Here is a 20,781-nt window from a genome sequence, read left to right as displayed (position 1 = left end):
ATTTCAGGGATTACAGGGCAGGAATGGCTTAGAGGATGGAAATGAAGCATGCAAAAGTGGAAGGAATACAAGAAGTTGAAGGAATTGCAAAGCTGTCAGCCTGACCTCTTCATACTCAAACGATCATAACTTGAGCTATAGAGGTCCAAATGACGCAGTTCTAGTTGTGTTGGAAAGCTAACGTCCGGGGCTTCGATTTGATATATAATTTGCTATAGTGACCATACCGCTAGGCGATGTGAACGCGTGATCCACGCGGACGCATCGTAGTGACGAAAAACCAGCGTAGCTAAATTCGTAAACAGCGATTTCTGGACTGTTTCTGACCCAGTTTCAAGCTCAGAAAACACATATTAAAGGCTGAAAAGTGGAGGAATGAAGGAAACACTTCATCATGCATTCATAACTCACAATTTTAGGTTTTAGATGTAGTTTTTAGAGAGAGAGGCTCTCTCCTCTCTCTTAGGATTTATGATTAGGATTTTTAGAAATTAGGATTTATCTCATCTTCATATCAGGGTCAATATTCCTTTATTTTGACTTCTCTTCTACTTTGAGATACTTTAATACTTTTATTTATAGTTGATTTATGTTGTCCAATTGGCTTATGAACTTTTCCATGTTAGATTTTACTGCTTTGAATGAATGTTACTTGAGGTATTCCAAATATTTATGATTTCAATTTAGCTTTCCACATTCTTGGCTTTGGTTAGGAAATCAGTAACTCTTGAGTTATCAAACTCAACGTGATCGATAATCGTTGTCTTTGCCAATTAGCTTGAACTTCTATAATTCCAATCTTTTTCTAGGAATTAACTAGGATTTGGAGATCAAACTAATTAGCCACTTGACCTTCCTGTGCAACAGCAGAGGGTAACTAAGTGGAGTTAAGATTCAATTTTCGTTATCATTGATAAGGATAACTAGGATAGGACTTCCAATTTCTCATACCTTGCCAAGAGTTTATTTTACAGTCATTTATTTATTTTACTTGTCATTTATCATACTCGTTCATCATTCTCAAAACCCCCAATTTACAAAACTCATAACCAATAATAAAAACATACCTCCCTGCAATTCCTTGAGAAGACGACCCGAGGTTTAAATACTTCGGTTATCAATTTATTCAGGGGTTTGTTACTTGTGACAACCAAAACGTTTGTAAGAAAGGTTGATTGCTTGGTTTAGTAACTATACTTACAACGAGAGTTTACTATAACTTCTAAACCGTCAATCTTCAATTCTTCATCGATCCCACGGAGATTGTTGGTTTGAAGCAAGCTATGGTTATCTTATTATTCTTAGTCAGGATACCAATAGGATTCTTTAGCTTCAATTGTAAAAAGTGAAAGAGCATGAAATGGGTAATTGTTACGCAGTAATGGAGAGTGTGTTGGAGTTTTGGAGATGCTTTGTCTTCTGAATCTCTGCTTTCCTACTGGCATCTTCTTCACGCACGCAAGGTTCCTTCTATGGCAAGCTGTGTGTTGGTGGATCACCGTTGTCAATGGCTACCATCCGTCCTTTCAGTGAAAATGGTCCAAATGCGTTGTCACCGCACGGCTAATCATCTGTCGGTTCTCGATCATGTCGGAATAGGATCCATTGATCCTTTTGCGTCTGTCACTACGTCCAACACTCGTGAGTTTGAAGCTCGTCACAGTCATCCAATCCCTGAATCCTACTCGAAATACCACAGACAAGGTTTAGACTTTCTAGATTCTCAAGGATACTGCCAATGGATTCTAACTTATACCACGAAGACTCTGATTAAGGAATCCAAGAGATACTCATTCAATCAAAGGTAGAACGGAGGTGGTTGTCAGGCACGTATTCATAGGTTGAGAATGGTGATGAGTGTCACGGATTATCACCTTCTTCATATTAAAGTGCAAATGAATATCTTAGATAGAAACAAGCGTGTTTGAATGGAATACAGAAATAATTGCATTAATTCATCGAGACGCTACAGAGCTCCTCACCCCCAACAATGGAGTTTAGAGACTCATGCCGTCAAAAGGCATATAGTTCAGATCTAAAATATCATGAGGTACAGAATAAATCTCTAAAAGTTGTTTAAATATTAAACTAGTAACTTAGGTTTACAGAAAATGAGTAAACTAAGATAGATAGTGCAGAAATCCACTTCTGGGGCCCACTTGGTGTGTGCTGGGGCTGAGACTTAAGCTTCTCACATGCCTGGGCTGTTTCTGGAGTTAAACATCAAGTTGTAACCTGTTTCTGGCGTTTACCTCCAACTTGCAACCTGTTTCTGGCGTTCAACACCAGAATGCAACATGGAACTGACGTTAAATGCCAGTTTACATCGTTTATCTTCGAGCAAAGTATGGACTATTATATATTGCTAGAAAGCCCTGGATGTCTACTTTCCAACCCAATTGAGAGCGCACCAATTGGACTCCTGTAGCTTCAAAAAAAATCATTCTGAGTGCAAGGAGGTCAGAATCCAACAACATCAGCAGTCCTTTTTCAGCCTGAATCAGATTTTTGCTCAGCTCCCTCAATTTCAGCCAGAAAATACCTGAAATCACAAAAAAACACACAAACTCATAGTAAAGTCCAGAAATATGAATTTTGCCTAAAAACTAATAGAAATATACTAAAAACTAACTAAAACATACTAAAAACTACCTAAAAACAATGCCAAAAAGCGTATAAATTATCTGCTCATCACAACACCAAACTTAAATTGTTGCTTGTCCCCAAGCAACTGAAAATCAAATAGGATAAAAAGACGAGAATATACTATAAATTCCAAAATATTAATGAAGCTTAGTTCTAATCAGATGAGCGGGACTAGTAGCTTTTTGCTTCTGAATAGTTTTGGCATCTCACTTTATCCTTTGAAGTTTAGAATGATTGGCATCTATAGGAACTCAGAATTCAGATAGTCATTGATTCTCCTAGTTTAGTATGTTAATTCTTGAACACAGCTACTTTATGAGTCTTGGCCGTGGCCCTAAGCACTTTGTTTTCCAGTATTACCACTGGATACATAAATGCCACAGACACATAACTGGGTGAACCTTTTCAGATTGTGACTTAGCTTTGCTAAAGTCCCCAATTAGAGGTGTCCAGAGTTCTTAAGCACACTCTTTTGCTTTGGATCACGACTTTAACCACTCAGTCTCAAGCTTTTCACTTGGACCTGCATGCCACAAGCACATGGTTAGGGACAGCTTGATTTAGCCGCTTAGGCCTGGATTTATTTCCTTGGGCCCTCCTATCCATTGATGCTCAAAGCCTTGGATCCTTTTTACCCTTGCCTTTTGGTTTTAAGGGCTATTGGCTTTTTCTGCTTGCTTTTTCTTTTTCTTTTATATTATTTTTTTCGCCTTTTTTTTGCAAGCTTTTGTTATTCACTGCTTTTTCTTACTTCAAGAATCAATTTTATGATTTTTCAGATTATCAATAACATTTTTCTTGTTCATCATTCTTTCAAGAGCCAACAATTTTAACATTCATAAACAACAAGATCAAAAATATGAACTGTTTAAGCATTCATTCAGAAAACAAAAAGTATTGTCACCACATCAATATAATTAAACTAATTTCAAGGATGAATTCGAAACTCATGTGCTTCTTGTTCTTTTGTATTAAAAACATTTTTCATTTAAGAAAGGTGAAGGATTCATGAAATTATTCATAGCCTTAAGACATAGACACTAGACACTAATGATCATGTAATAAAGACACAAACATAGACAAATATGAAGCTCAAAAAACCGAAAAACAGAAAAATAAGAGCAAAGAGATTAAGGAATGAGTCCGCCTTAGTGAGGATAGCGTCTTCCTCTTGAAGAACCAAAGGTGCTCTTGAGCTCCTCTATGTCTCTTCCTTGCCTCTGTTGCTTGATCCTTAGTGATTTTGGTGCTCCTATCCTTAGTTGCTTCCAATAATTGTGTAGAGGAAAATGTATCCCCTGAGGTATCTTAGGGATTTCTTGATTAGGGAATTCCTCATGCTCTTGTTGAGGTCCATGAGTGGGCTCTCTTGATGTGTAGTCAAATGCTCTACTACTGAGCTATGGGCCCTTGAGATGAATCTCTCCATCTCCCATGACTCGGAGGTGGAAGCTTTTGTCTTCCCTTTTCTCTTTCTAGAGGTTTCTCCGGCCTTAGGTTCCATAAATGGTTATGGAAAAATAAAAAGCTATGCTTTTACCACACCAAACTTAGAATGTTGCTTGCCCTCGAGTAAAAGAAGAAAGAATAGAAGAAGAAGATATGGAGAAGAGGGAGAGAGGTGTGGGTTTCGGCAAGGGGGAGAAGAGAGGGTAGTGTTGTGTGAGAATGAAGAAGAGAGAAGTGGTGTATGTGGGGATCCTGTGGGGTCCACAGATCCTGAGGTGATCCTATGGGGTCCACAGATCTTGAGGTGTCAATGATTTCTCATCCCTGCACCTTTTAGGCGTGTAAAACGCCCTCTGTATGCAATCCTAGCATTTAACGCCAGACTGCAGCTTGTTTCTAACGTTAAACGCCCAAATGTAGCCTATTTCTAGCATTTAACGCCAGCCTGATGCTTTTTCTGGCGTTAAATGCCAGCTTGGTGCTTGTTTCTGGCATTAAACGCCAGACAAATGCTTGTTTCTGGCGTTTAAATGCCAGACAGCTCTTCCTCCAGGGTGTGTTGTTTTAATGCTGTTTTTTATTTGCTTTAATTTTTGTAGTTATTTTTGTGACTTCACATGATCATCAACCTAAAGAAAACACAAAATAACAATGGAATTTTAACATAGATGGATAAAATTAGGTTGCCTCCCAATAAGCGCTTCTTTATCGTCTTTAGCTGGACCATTACTGAGCTTTAATCCAGTCTCAGTCTTGAGCATTCTTGCTCAACATTGCCTTCAAGATAATGCTTGACTCTTTTTCCATTAACAATGAACTTTTTGTCAGAGTCACTATCATGAAGCTCTACATATCCATATGGTGACACGCCTGTAATCACATATGGTCCTCTCCACCGGGATTTCAACTTTCTAGGGAATAATCTGAGCTTAGAGTTAAACAGCAGAACTTTCTGTCCTGGCTCAAAGACTTTGGATGACAGCTTCTTATCATGCCATCTTTTTGCTTTCTCTTTGTAAATTTTTGTATTTTCGAAAGCATTGAGTCAGAATTCCTCAAGCTCGTTTAACTGGAGCAATCATTTTTCTCCAGCTAACTTGGCATCAAGGTTTAGGAATTTGGTTGCCCAGTAGGCCTTGTGTTTCAGTTCCACTAGCAAGTGACAGGCTTTTCCATACACAAGCTGGTATGGAGAGGTTCCTATAGGAGTCTTGAATGCTGTTCTGTATGCCCACAGAGCATCATCCAAGCTTCTTGCCCAATCCCTTCTACAGTTAATCACAGTCCGTTTCAGGATTCTTTTAAGTTCTTTATTAGAGACTTTCAGCTTGCCTATTTGTCTGTGGATGATATGGAGTTGCCACCCTGTGGCTGACTCCATATCGAACCATAGCAGAATAAAGCTGTTTATTACAGAAATGAGTGCCCCATCACTGATTAGTACTCTAGGGACACCAAATCTGCTAAAGATATGTTTCTGGAGGAATTTCAGCACTGTCTTAGTATCATTAGTGGGTGTTACAACAGCTTCCACCCATTTGGATACATAATCCACTACCACCAGAATATAAGTGTTTGAGTATGATAATGGGAAAGACCCCATGAAGTCAATACCCCATACATCAAACAACTCAATCTCTAAGATCCCTTGTTGAGGCATGGCATAACCGTGAGGCAGATTGCCAGATCTTTGGCAACTGTCACAATTATGTACAAACTCTCGGGAGTCTTTATAGAGAGTAGGCCAGTAGAAGCCACATTGGAGGACTCTTGTGGCTGTTCGCTCACTTCCAAAATGTCCTCCATACTGTGATCCATGGCAATGACAGAGGATCTTCTGTACTTCTTCTTAAGGCACACATCTACGGATTACTCCGTCTGCACATCTCTTGAAGAGATATGGTTTATCCCATAGATAGTACTTTGCATCCGATATCAATTTCTTTGATTGCTGCCTACTATACTCTTTGGGTATGAATCTCACAGCCTTGTAGTTTGCAATGTCTGCAAACCATGGTACTTCCTGGATGGCAAAGAGTTGCTCATCCGAAAAGTTTTCAGAGATCTCAGTAAGAGGGAGGGACGCCCCTTCTACTGGTTCTATTCGGGACAGGTGATCTGCTACTTAGTTCTCTGTCCCTTTTCTGTCTCTTATTTCTATATCAAACTCTTGCAGAAGCAACACCCATCTTATGAGTCTGGGTTTTGAATCCTGCTTTGTGAGTAGATATTTAAGAGTAGCATGGTCGGTGTACACAATCACTTTTGATCCTACTAAATAAGATCTGAACTTGTCAATGGCGTAGACCACTGCAAGTAACTCTTTTTCTGTGGTTGTGTAGTTCTTCTGTGCATCATTTAAAATATGACTGGCATAATAAATAACATGCAGAAGCTTGTCATTCCTTTGTCCCAACACTGCACCAATGGCATGGTCACTGACATCACACATTAGTTCAAATGGTAATGTCCAGTCTGGTGCAGAGATGACTGGTGTTGTGACCAGCTTAGCTTTCAGAGTCTTAAACGCCTGCAGACACTCCTTATCAAAGATAAATGGCGTGTCAGTAGCTAGCAGATTATTCAGAGGTTTTGTAATTTTTGAAAAATCTTGTATAAACCTCCTATAGAATCCTGCATGCCCCAGAAAGCTTTTGATTGCCTTAACATTGGCAGGTGGTGGTAATTTTTCAATTACCTCTACCTTAGCTTGATCCACCTCTATTTCCTTGTTCGAAATTTTGTGCCCAAGGACAATTCCTTCAGTCACCATAAAGTGACATTTCTCCCAGTTTAAAACCAGGTTAGTCTCTTGGCACCTTTTTAGAACAAGTGCTAGATGGTCAAGACAGGAGCTGAATGAGTCTCCAAATACTGAAAAGTCATCCATGAAAACTTCCAAAAATTTTTCCACCATATCATAGAAAATAGAGAGCATGCACCTTTGAAAGGTTGTAGGTGCATTGCACAGACCAAATGGCATTCTTCTGTAAGCAAATACTCCAGATGGACATGTGAATGCTGTTTTCTCTTGATCTTGGGGATCTACTGTAATTTGATTATATCCTGAATATCCATCCAGAAAGTAGTAGTAATCATGACCTGCTAGTCTTTCTAGCATCTGGTCTATGAATGGTAAAGGAAAATGATCCTTTCTTGTGGCTGTATTGAGCCTTCTGTAATCAATACACATACACCACCCTGTAACTGTTCTTGTAGGAACTAGTTCATTTTTTTCATTATGAACCACTGTCATGCCACCCTTCTTAGGGACGACTTGGACAGGGCTCACCCAGGGGCTATCAGAAATAGGATAAATAATCCCAGCCTCTAGTAATTTAGTGACCTCCTTCTACACCACCTCCTTCATGGCTGGATTCAGCTGCCTCTGTGGTTGAACCACTGGCTTAGCGTCATCCTCTAATAGGATCTTGTGCATGCATCTGGCTGGGCTAATACCCTTAAGATCATTGATGGACCATCCAAGAGTTGTCTTGTGTGTCCTCAGCACTTGAATTAGTGCTTCCTCTTCCTGTGGCTCTAAGGTAGAGCTTATGATTACAGGAAAAGTGTCACCTTCTCCCAGAAATGTATATTTCAGAGATGGTAGTAATGATTTGAGCTCAGGTTTAGGAGTTTTTTCCTCTTCCTAAGGGATTTTTAGAGGTTTTATTATTCTCTCTGGTTCCTCTAGATTAGGCTGAACATCTTTAAAGATATCTTCTAACTCTGATTCGAGACTCTCAGTCATATTGACCTCTTCCACAAGAGAGTCAATAATATTAATGTGAATGCAGTCGTTTGGGGTGTCTAGATGCTGCATAGCTTTGACAACATTCAACTTAAACCCGTCCTCATTGACTCTCAAGGTAATTCCCCTTTTTGGACGTCAATGAGGGTTCATCCAGTTGCTAGGAAAGGTCTTCCTAGAATGAGAGTTACACTCTTGTGCTCCTCCATTTTCAGCACCACAAAGTCAGTGGAAAAGGCAAATGGCCCAACCTTGACAATCATGTCTTCTATCACGCCTGATGGGTATTTAATGGAGCCATCAGCAAGTTGGAGACATATCCGGGTTGGTTTGACTTCTTCAGTCAAACCAAGCTTTTTGATAGTGGATGCAGGTATTAGGTTGATACTTGCTCCAAGATCACATAGAGCTTTCTTGGTACAAGTACCCTCTAATGTGCATGGTATCATAAAGCTTCCGGGATCTTTAAGCTTTTCTGGTAAGCTTTTCAGAAAGACTGCACTGCATTTTTTAGTGATGTAAACTTTTTCAGTTTCTCTTCAATCCTTCTTATGACTTAAGATCTCTTTCATGAACTTAGCATAAGAGGGTATTTGCTCAAGTGCCTCTGCAAACGGAATCTTTATTTCAAGAGTCCCGAGATAGTTTGCAAAGCGGGCAAATTGCTTATCCTATTTCACTTGGTGGAGCTTCTGAGGATAAGGCATCTTGGCTTTGTATTCCTCAACCTTAGTTGCTGCAGGTTTATTTCCTATAGAGGTGGTTGGGAAAGCCTTCTTAGAGGGATTGCTATCAGCATTTGTATGTGTCTGATCCCCCACTGGCGTTTGAATGCCAGGGTTGGAAGCTGGATTGGCGTTGGACACCAATTCCTTACCTGTTTCTGGCATTTAAACGCCAGAACTGAGCTTCCTTTGGGCGTTTAACGCCACTTCCTTGCCTATTTATGGCATTTGAACGCCAGAACTGAGCATGGGTTGGGCGTTTAACGCCAACCCTTCACCCTTTTCTGGCATTTGAACACCAGAATTATTCCTCTCTGGGCTCTTACTGTCCTCAGAGGGATTTTGGGTAGCAGTTTATTCATTTCTTGGCTTCCTGTTTTCTTGAAGTGAGGTATTTAATGTCTTCCCACTTCTTAATTGAACTTCTTAGCACTCTTCTATTATTTATTTTGATAACTGCTGTTCTATTTGCTTCAACTGTATTTCCATGTTCATATTAGCCATTCTTGTGTCTTGTAATATCTCCTTGAATTCGGCTAGTTATTTTGTTAGAAAATCTAATTGCTGATTGAATTCAGTAACTTGTTCTGCAGGACTGAGTTTAGCAATTACTGTTTTAGCCTCTTCTTTTATGGAAGGTTCACTACTTAGGTACAGATGCTGATTCCTGGCAACTGTATTAATGAGCTCTTGAGCTTATTTAATTGTCTTTCTCATGTGTATAGATCCACCAGCTGAGTGGTTGGTGCGCGAAATTGTGAACAATACTTTTCACAACTCTCATAATCCCCGGTCATGAACCCCAAAAACTTGGTAGCTCAGTACCATGGCATTACACAACTTCGCACAACTAACCAGCAAGTGCACTGGGTCGTCCAAGTAATAAACCTTACGCGAGTATGGTCGATCCCACGGAGATTGTTAGTATGAAGCAAGCTATGGTCATCTTGTAAATCTTAGTCAGGCAAACTCAAATGGATATGGTGATGAACGAAAATAAACAATAAGATAAAGATAGAGGTACTTATGTAATTCATTGGTAGGAACTTCAGATAAGCGCATGAAGATGCCTTCCCTTCCGTCTCTCTGCTTTCCTACTGTCTTCATCCAATCCTTCTTACTCCTTTCCATGGCAAGCTTATGTAGGGTTTCACCGTTGTCAATGGCTACCTCCCATCCTCTCAGTGAAAACGCTGCCTATGCTCTGTCACAGCATGGGTAATCATCTGTCGGTTCTCGGTCAGGCCGGAATAAAATCCATCGATTCTTTTGTGTCTGTCACTAACGCCCCGCCTGCTAGGAGTTTGAAGCACGTCACAGTCATTCAATCATTGAATCCTACTCAGAATACCACAGACAAGGTTAGACCTTCCAGATTCTCTTGAATGCCGCCATCAGTTCTAGCCTATACCACGAAGACTCTGATCTCACGGAATGGTTGGCTCGTTTGTCAGACGAGCACTCGGTTGTCAGGCGATAAACCATGCATCGTGCAATCAGGAATCCAAGATATATTCACTCAATCGAAGGTAGAACGGAGGTGGTTGTCAGTCACACGTTCATAAGTGAGAATGATGATGAGTGTAACGGATCATCACATTCATCAAGTTGAAGAACAAGTGATATCTTAGAACAAGAACAAGCGGAATTGAATGGAAGAACAATAGTAATTGCATTAATACTCGAGGTACAGCAGAGCTCCACACCTTAATCTATGGTGTGTAGAAGCTCCACCGTTGAAAATACATAAGAACAAAAGTGATCATTGGTTTCGGCCCCAGAGAGGGAGCCAGAAGAACCAAGATGATCTCAGATCCAAAGATACCAAGATGATAATACAATAGTAAAAGGTCCTACTTATAGAAAACTAGTAGCCTAAGGTTTACAGAAATGAGTAAATGACATAAAAATCCACTTCCGGGCCCACTTGGTGTGTGCTTGGGCTGAGCAATGAAGCTTTTTTGTGTAGAGACTCTTCTTGGAGTTAAACGCTAGCTTTTATGCCAGTTTGGGCGTTTAACTCCCATTTTGGTGCCAGTTCCGGCGTTTAACGCTGGGATTTCTGAGGCTGACTTTGAACGCCGGTTTGGGCCATCAAATCTTAGGCAAAGTATGGACTATCATATATTGCTGGAAAGCCCAGGATGTCTACTTTTCAACGCCGTTGAGTGCGCGCCAATTGGGCTTCTGTAGCTCCATAAAATCCACTTCGAGTGCAGGGAGGTCAGAATCCAACAGCATCTGCAGTCCTTTTCAGTCTCTGAATCAGATTTTTGCTCAGGTCCCTCAATTTCAGCCAGAAAATACCTGAAATCACAGAAAAACACACAAACTCATAGTAAAGTCCAGAAAAGTGAATTTTAACTAAAAACTAATAAAAATATACTAAAAACTAACTAGATCATACTAAAAACATACTAAAAACAATGCCAAAAAGCGTACAAATTATCCGCTCATCACAACACCAAACTTAAATTGTTGCTTGTCCTCAAGCAACTGAAAATCAAATAAGATAAAAAGAAGAGAATATGCAATGAATTCCAAAAACATCTATGAAGATCAGTATTAATTAGATGAGCGGGGCTTTTAGCTTTTTGCCTCTGAACAGTTTTGGCATCTCACTCTATCCTTTGAAATTCAGAATGATTGGCTTCTTTAGGAACTTAGAATCCAGATAGTGTTAATGATTCTCCTAGTAAAGTATGATAATTCTTGAACATAGCTACTTTTTGAGTCTTGGCCGTGGCCCAAAGCACTCTGCCTTCCAGTATTACCACCGGATACATACATGCCACAGACACATAATTGGGTGAACCTTTTCAGATTGTGACTCAGCTTTGCTAGAGTCCCCAACTAGAGGTGTCCAGGGTTCTTAAGCACACTCTTATTGCCTTGGATCACAACTTTATTTTTCTTTCTTTTCTCTCTTTTTTTTTCTTTTTCTTTTTCTCTCTTTTTTTCGAATTTTTTTTTTCATTGCTTTTTCTTGCTTCAAGAATCATTTTAATGATTTTTCAGATCCTCAGTAACATGTCTCCTTTTTCATCATTCTTTCAAGAGCCAACATTCATGAACCACAAATTCAAGATACATATGCACTGTTTAAGCATACATTTAGAAAACAAAAATATTGCCACCACATCAAAATAATTAAACTGTTATAAAATTCAAAATTCATGCAATTCTTTCTTTTTCAATTAAGCACATTTTTTATTTAAGAAAGGTGATGGATTCATAGGACATTCATAACTTTAAGGCATAGACACTAAGACACTAATGATCACAAGACACAAACATAGATAAACATAAGCACTGGAATTCGAAAAATAGAAAATAAAGAACAAGGAAATCAAGAAACGGGTCCACCTTAGTGATGGCGGCTCTTTCTTCCTCTTGAAGATCCTATGGAGTGCTTGAGCTCCTCAATGTCTCTTCCTTGTCTTTGTTGCTCCTCCCTCATGATTCTTTGATCTTCTCTAATTTTATGGAGGATGATGGAGTGTTCTTGGTGCTCCACCCTTAGTTGTCCCATGTTGGAACTCAATTCTCCTAGGGAGGTGTTTAGTTGCTCCCAATAGTTTTGTGGAGGAAAGTGCATCCCTTGAGGAATTTCAGGGATCTCATGGTGAGTGGGGTCTCTTGTGTGCTCCATCTTCTTCTTAGTGATGGGCTTGTCCTCATCAATGGGGGTGTCTCCCTCTATGTCAACTCCAATTGAATAACAGAGGTGACAGATGAGATGAGGAAAGGCTAACCTTGCCAAGGTAGAGGACTTGTCCGCCACCTTATAGAGTTCTTGGGCTATAACCTCATGAACCTCTATTTCTTCTCCAATCATGATGCTATGGATCATGATAGCCCGGTCTATGGTAACTTCGGACCGGTTGCTAGTGGGAATGATTGAGCGTTGTATAAACTCTAACCATCCTCTAGCCACGGGCTTGAGGTCATGCCTTCTTAATTGAACCGGCTTCCCTCTTGAATCTCTCTTCCATTGGGCGCCCTCTTCACATATGATTGTGAGGACTTGGTCCAACCTTTGATCAAAGTTGACCCTTCTAGTGTAAGGATGTTCATCTCCTTGCATCATGGGCAAATTGAATGCCAACCTTACACTTTCCGGACTAAAATCCAAGTATTTCCCCCGAACCATAGTAAGATAATTCTTTGGATTCGAGTTCACACTTTGGTCATGGTTCTTGGTGATCCATGCATTGGCATAGAACTCTTGAACCATCAAGATTCCGACTTGTTGAATGGGGTTGGTAAGAACTTCCTAACCTCTTCTTCGGATCTCATGTCGGATCTCCAGATATTCACCCTTTTTGAGTGAAAAAGGGACCTCAGGGATCACCTTCTTCAAGGCCACAACTTCATAGAAGTGGTCTTGATGCACCCTTGAGATGAATCTTTCCATCTCCCATGACTCGGAGGTGGAAGCTTTTGCCTTCCCTTTCCTCTTTCTAGAGGTTTCTCCGGCCTTGGATGCCATAAATGGTTATGGAAAAACAAAAAGCAATGCTTTTACCACACCAAACTTAAAAGGTTTGCTCGTCCTCGAGCAAAAGAAGAAAGAAGAGAGTAGAAGAAGAAGAAATGAGGAAGAAAGGAATGGCTTTGTGTTCGGCCAAAAGGGAAGAAGTAGTGTTTAGGTTGTGTGAAAATGAAGGAGTGAAGGAGGGTTTATATAAGAGAGGGGGATGAGAGGGTTCGGCCATTTGAGGGTGGGTTTGGGTGGGAAAGTGGTTTGAATTTGAATGGTGAGGTAGGTGGGGTTTTATGAAGGATGGATGTGAGTGGTGAAGAGAAAGATGGGATTTAATAGGTGAGGGGTTTTTTTTTTGGGGAAGAGGTGTTGAGGTGATTGGTGGATGGGTGAAGAAGAGAGAGAGTGGTAGGGTAGGTGGGGATCCTGTGGGGTCCACAGATCCTGAGGTGTCAAGGAAAAGTCATCCCTGCACCAAATGGCAAACAAAATCACGTTTTTAGCCATTTCTGGCGTTAAACGCCGGGCTGGTGCCCATTTCTGGCGTTTAACGCCAGCTTCTTGCCCCCTTTCTGGCGTTTAACGCCAGTCTGGTGCCCCTTTCTGGCGTTAAACGCCCAGAATGGTGCCAGACTGGCCGTTAAACGCCCAGCAGCTAACCTTACTGGCGTTTAAACGCCAGTAGGTGTGTCCTCCAAGGTGTTCTGTTTTTCTTCCTGTTTTTCATTCTGTTTTTGCTTTTTTCATTGATTTTGTGACTTCTCATGATCATCAACCTACAAAAAAGATAAAATAACAAAAGAGAATAGATAAAATATAACATTGGGTTGCCTCCCAACAAGCGCTTCTTTAATGTCAGTAGCTTGACAGAGGACTCTCATGGAGCCTCACAGATATTCAGAGCCATGTTGGAACCTCCCAACACCAAACTTAGAGTTTGAATGTGGGGGTTCAACACCAAACTTAGAGTTTGGTTGTGGCCTCCCAACACCAAACTTAGAGTTTGACTGTGGGGGCTCTGTTTGGCTCTGTTTTGAGGGAAGCTCTTCATGCTTCCTCTCCATGATGACAGAGGGATATCCTTGGGCCTTAAACACCAAGGATTCTTCATTCACTTGAATGATCAACTCTCCTCTATCAACATCAATCACAGCCTTTGTTGTGGCTAGGAAGGGTCTGCCAAAGATGATGGATTCATCCATGCACTTCCCAGTCTCTAGGACTATGAAATCAGTAGGGATGTAATGATCTTCAACTTTAACCAGAACATCCTCTACAAGTCCATGGGCTTGTTTTCTTGAATTGTCTGCCATCTCTAGTGAGATTTTTGCAGCTTGCACCTCAGAGATCCCTAACTTCTCCATTACAGAGAGGGGTAAGAGGTTTACACTTGACCCTAAGTCACACAAGGCTTTCTTGAAGGTCATGGTGCCTATGGTACAAGGTATTGAAAACTTCCCAGGATTCTGTCTCTTTTGAGGCAGTTTCTGCCTAGACAAGTCATCCAGTTCTTTGGTGAGCAAAGGGGGTTCATCCTCCCAAGTCTCATTTCCAAATAACTTGTCATTTAGCTTCATGATTGCTTCAAGGTATTTAGCAATTTGCTCTTCAGTGACATACTCATCCTCTTCAGAGGAAGAATACTCATCAGAGCTCATGAATGGCAGAAGTAAGTCCAATGGAATCTCTATGGTCTCAGTTTGAGCCTCAGATTCCCATGGTTCCTCATTAGGGAACTCATTGGAGGCCAGTGGACGCCCAGTGAGGCCTTCCTCAGTGGCGTTCACTGCCTCTTCTTCCTCCCAAAATTCGGCCATGTTGATGGCCTTGCACTCTCCTTTTGGATTTTCTTCTGTATTGCTTGGAAGAGTACTAGGAGGGAGCTCAGTAATTTTCTTGCTCAGCTGACCCACTTGTCCTTCCAAATTTCTAATGGAGGACCTTATTTCAGTCATGAAACTTTGTGTGGTCTTGATCAGATCAGAGACCATGGTCGCTAAGTCAGAGGTATTCTGCTTAGAATTCTCTGTCTGTTGCTGAGAGGATGATGGAAAAGGCTTGCTATTGCTAAACCTGTTTCTTCCACCATTATTGTTGTTGAAACCTTGTTGAGGTCTCTGTTGATCCTTCCATGAAAAATTTGGATGATTTCTCCATGAAGGATTATAGGTGTTTCCATAGGGTTCTCCCATGTAATTCACCTCTTCCATTGAAGGGTTCTCAGGATCATAAGCTTCTTCCTCAGATGAAGCTTCCTTAGTACTGCTTGGTGCATTTTGCATTCCAGACAGACTTTGAGAAATCATATTGACTTGTTGAGCCAATATTTTGTTCTGAGCCAATATGGCATTCAGAGTGTCAATCTCAAGAACTCCTTTCTTCTGACTAGTCCCATTGTTCACAGGATTCCTTTCAGAAGTGTACATGAATTGGTTATTTGCAACCATTTCAATCAGCTCTTGAGCTTCTGTAGGCGTCTTCTTCAGATGAAGAGATCCTCCAGCAGAGCTATCCAAAGACATTTTGGATAGTTCAGACAGACCATCATAGAAAATACCTATGATGCTCCATTCAGAAAGCATATTAGATGGACACTTTCTGATTAATTGTTTGTATCTTTCCCAAGCTTCATAGAGGGATTCTCCTTCCTTCTGTCTGAAGGTTTGGACTTCCACTCTAAGCTTACTCAATTTTTGAGGTGGAAAGAACTTTGCCAAGAAGGCATTGACTAGCTTTTCCCAAGAGTCCAGGCTTTCTTTAGGTTGAGAGTCCAACCATGTCCTAGCTCTGTCTCTTATAGCAAAAAGGAATAGCATAAGTCTGTAGACCTCAGGGTCAACCCCATTAGTCTTGACAGTGTCACAGATTTGCAAGAACTCAGCCAAAAACTGATGAGGATCTTCCAGTGGAAGTCCATGAAACTTGCAATTCTGTTGCATTAGAGAAACTAATTCAGGCTTAAGCTCAAAGTAGTTTGCTCCAATGGCAGGGATAGAGATGCTTCTCCCATAGAAATCGGGAGTAGGTGCAGTAAAGTCACCCAGCACCTTCCTTGCATTGTTGGCATTGTTGTTTTCGGCTGCCATGTGTTCTTCTTCCTTGAAGAATTCGGTCAGGTCCACTAAAGAGAGTTGTGCTTTGGCTTCTCTTAGCTTTCTCTTCAAGGTCCTTTCAGGTTCAGGATCAGCCTCAACAAGAATGCCTTTGTCTTTGCTCCTGCTCATATGAGAGAGAAGAGAACAAGAAATGTGGAATCCTCTATGTCACAGTATAGAGATTCCTTGAAGTGTCAAAGGAAAAGAAGAGTAGAAGACAGAAGTAGAAAATTCAAACTTTGTCAGAGGAGATCGAGTTCGAATTTTTCATTAAGGAATAGTGTTAGTCCATAAATAGAAGGATGTGAGAAGGAGGGAAGTAATTTTCGAAAATTAAGTAAAAATTTTGAAAACATTTTTGAAAAACATTACTTAATTTTCGAAAATGAAAATGGGAAAGACATAAAGTGATTTTTGAAAAAGATTTTGAATTTAGAAATCAAAGAGATTTGATTGAAAATTATTTTGAAAAAGATGTGGTTAAGAAAATATGATTGATTTAAAAAAAATGTGATTGAGAAGATATGATTTGAAAAACATTTTAAAAAGATTTGATTTTGAAAAATTAAAAACTTGACTAACAAGAAAAGATATGATTCAGACATTAAACCTTTCTCAACAGAAAAGGCAACATACTTGAAATGTTGAATCAAATCATTAATTGATAGTAAGTATCTTTGAAAATAGAAAGAAATTGATTTTGAAAAAGATTTGATTGAAAAATTGATTTGAAAAAGATTTGATTTTGAAAAAGTTTGAAAACTTGAAAAAAATCTGATTTGAAAACAAAATCTTCCCCCTTGTGCCATCCTGGCGTTAAACGCCCAGAATGGTGCACATTCTGGCGTTTAACGCCCAAAACTATACCTTTTTGGGCGTTAAACGCCCAACCAGGTACCCTGGCTGGCGTTTAAACGCCAGTCTGTCCTTCTTCACTGGGCGTTTTGAACGCCCAGCTTTTTCTGTGCAATTCCTCTGCTGTATGTTCTGAATCCTCAATTCTCTGTATTATTGACTTGAGAAGACACAAATAAAAAATATTTTTGGATTTTTAATAATAAGGAATAATCAAAATGCAATAAGAATCAAATAACAATGCATGCAAGACACCAAACTTAGCAGTTTGTATACTACTGACACTAATGAGACACATATGAGACACATAAACACTCAAGTCAAGAGAATTCAAAGATCAGAGTAAGAAATCATCAATAACATCTTGAAGATCCTTAAGACACATGAATGAATGCATGCAATTGACACCAAACTTAAGATGAGACACTAGACTCAAACAAGAAATTTTTGGATTTTATGATTTTTCTGATTTTTTTTTGTGTTTTTCGAAAATTAAGTGGAAAAAGATATCAAAATTCTTAATGAGAATTCCAGGAATCAGTGCAATGCTAGTCTAAGACTCCGGTCCAGGAATTAGACATGGCTTCACAGCCAGCCAAGCTTTCAAAGAAAGCTTCGGTCCAAAACACTAGACATGGCCAAAGGCCAGCCAAGCCTTAGCAGATCACTGCTCCAAAAGCAAGATTGATAAAAATCAACAAGCTCTTGTGATGATAAGTTGAAACCTCGGTCCAATGGGATTAGACATGGCTTCTCAGCCAGCCAGACTTCAACAAATCATCATGAAACTCTAGAATTCATCTTCAAGAATTTCGAAAAAAAATACCTAATCTAAGCAACAAGATGAACCGTCAGTTGTCCAAACTGAACAATCCCCGGCAACGGCGCCAAAAACTTGGTGCGCGAAATTGTGAACAATACTTTTCACAACTCTCATAATCCCCGGTCATGAACCCCAAAAACTTGGTAGCTCAGTACCATGGCATTACACAACTTCGCACAACTAACCAGCAAGTGCACTGGGTCGTCCAAGTAATAAACCTTACGCGAGTAAGGGTCGATCCCACGGAGATTGTTAGTATGAAGCAAGCTATGGTCATCTTGTAAATCTTAGTCAGGCAAACTCAAATGGATATGGTGATGAACGAAAATAAACAATAAGATAAAGATAGAGGTACTTATGTAATTCATTGGTAGGAACTTCAGATAAGCGCATGAAGATGCCTTCCCTTCCGTCTCTCTGCTTTCCTACTGTCTTCATCCAATCCTTCTTACTCCTTTCCATGGCAAGCTTATGTAGGGTTTCACCGTTGTCAATGGCTACCTCCCATCCTCTCAGTGAAAACGCTGCCTATGCTCTGTCACAGCATGGGTAATCATCTGTCGGTTCTCGGTCAGGCCGGAATAGAATCCATCGATTCTTTTGCGTCTGTCACTAACGCCCCGCCTGCTAGGAGTTTGAAGCATGTCACAGTCATTCAATCATTGAATCCTACTCAGAATACCACAGACAAGGTTAGACCTTCCGGATTCTCTTGAATGCCGCCATCAGTTCTAGCCTATACCACGAAGACTCTGATCTCACGGAATGGTTGGCTCGTTTGTCAGACGAGCACTCAGTTGTCAGGCGATCAACCATGCATCGTGCAATCAGGAATCCAAGAGATATTCACTCAATCGAAGGTAGAACGGAGGTGGTTGTCAGTCACACGTTCATAAGTGAGAATGATGATGAGTGTCACGGATCATCACATTCATCAAGTTGAAGAACAAGTGATATCTTAGAACAAGAACAAGCGGAATTGAATGGAAGAACAATAGTAATTGCATTAATACTCGAGATACAGCAGAGCTCCACACCTTAATCTATGGTGTGTAGAAGCTCCACCGTTGAAAATACATAAGAACAAAAGTGATCATTGGTTTCGGCCCCAGAGAGGGAGCCAGAAGAACCAAGATGATCTCAGATCCAAAGATACCAAGATGATAATACAATAGTAAAAGGTCCTACTTATAGAAAACTAGTAGCCTAAGGTTTACAGAAATGAGTAAATGACATAAAAATCCACTTCCGGGCCCACTTGGTGTGTGCTTGGGCTGAGCAATGAAGCTTTTTCGTGTAGAGACTCTTCTTGGAGTTAAACGCCAGCTTTTATGCCAGTTTGGGCGTTTAACTCCCATTTTGGTGCCAGTTCCGGCGTTTAACGCTGGGATTTTTTAGGGTGACTTTGAATGCCGGTTTGGGCCATCCAATCTTGGGCAAAGTATGGACTATCATATATTGCTGGAAAGCCCAGGATGTCTACTTTCCAACGCCGTTGAGAGCGCGCCAATTGGGCTTCTGTAGCTTCAGAAAATCCACTTCGAGTGCAGGGAGGTCAGAATCCAACAGCATCTGCAGTCCTTTTCAGTCTTTGAATCAGATTTTTGCTCAGGTCCCTCAATTTCAGCCAGAAAATACCTGAAATCACAGAAAAACACACAAACTCATAGTAAAGTCCAGAAAAGTGAATTTTAACTAAAAACTAATAAAAATATACTAAAAACTAACTAGATCATACTAAAAACATACTAAAAACAATGCCAAAAAGCGTACAAATTATCCGCTCATCAGTGGTCCAAAGACATCTGAGCTTTCTCTGTAAGCCCATAATAGAAGATGTCTAACTGCACCCACTCTAAAAATATTTCAGAGGGGCATTTTCTTAGCATCTCTCTGTATCTCTCCTAGGCATCATAAAGAGATTCATTATCTCTTTGTTTAAAGCCTTGGATGTTCAGCCTTAGCTGTGTCATCCGTTTTGGAGGGAAATGTTGATTCAGGAATTTTTCTGACAACTGTTTCCATGTCCTTATGCTAGCCTTAGGTTGGTTATTTAACCACCTCTTAGCTTGGTCTTTTACAGCAAATGGAAACAGTAATATTCTGTAGACATCCTGATCTACTTCCTTATCATGTACTGTGTCAGCAATTTGTAAAAATTATGCTAGAAACTCTGTAGGTTCTTCCTGTGGAAGACTGGAATACTGGCAACTTTGCTGCACCATGATAATGAGTTGAGGATTCAACTCAAAACTACTAACTCCGATGGAGGGTATACAGATACTACTCCCATATGAAGCAATAGTGGGGTGGGTTAGCATATGACTCCAGAGTCCTTCTAGACTGTTCATTTCCACTTAGATCCATGATGGAGAAAGGGAGATGATGTGGATTTATTTTATTTATTTTATTATATAAAAAAATAATTTTCGAAGTAATAAAATAAAATAAAATAAAAACTAAAATAAAAAATAAAAATAAAAAATAAAAAATTTGAAAATATTTTATGAAGATTTTCGAAAAAGTGAGGAGAGATAAAGTGGTTAGGATATTTTTGAAAAAGATATAATTTAAAAAATCTTAAAAGGATAAGATTTGAAAATTTTTGAAATTGAAATCTGAATTTTTATGAAAAAAATTCGAAATAATTGCTTAAAAATAGTTAGAAAAGATTTTTTTATTTTTGAATTTTATTATGAAAGAGAAAAACACACAAAAGACACAAGACTTAAAATTTTTAAATCCAATGCTCCTTGTTTTCAAAAATTTTGGAGGAAAAACACCAAGGCACACCAAACATAAAAATTTTAAGATGAAAACACAAAGAAGACTCAAGAACACCTTGAAGACTCACAAGAACACCAAGAACAAAAGAAAGAACACCAAACTTAAAATTTTTAGAAAACCTAATTAAAATTTTCGAAAATTAAAGAAAATTAATAAGAGGACAC

The 20,781-nt window shown here is 39.8% G+C and overlaps 1 non-coding gene across 1 annotated transcript; it reads left to right on the top strand.

Moving 5' to 3' along the window:
- The first annotated feature begins 15,633 nt into the window (after positions 1-15,633).
- Positions 15,634-15,741, top strand: LOC112768062 (small nucleolar RNA R71). Its single transcript, XR_003185506.1, has one exon. It is a non-coding gene; the product is annotated as a small nucleolar RNA R71 (small nucleolar RNA).
- The last annotated feature ends 5,040 nt before the right edge of the window (positions 15,742-20,781 follow it).

The sequence above is a fragment of the Arachis hypogaea genome, chromosome 2 (genome assembly GCF_003086295.3).
Source record: "Arachis hypogaea cultivar Tifrunner chromosome 2, arahy.Tifrunner.gnm2.J5K5, whole genome shotgun sequence".
NCBI lineage: Eukaryota > Viridiplantae > Streptophyta > Magnoliopsida > Fabales > Fabaceae > Arachis > Arachis hypogaea.
This window is presented reverse-complemented; position numbering and strand designations above follow the sequence as displayed.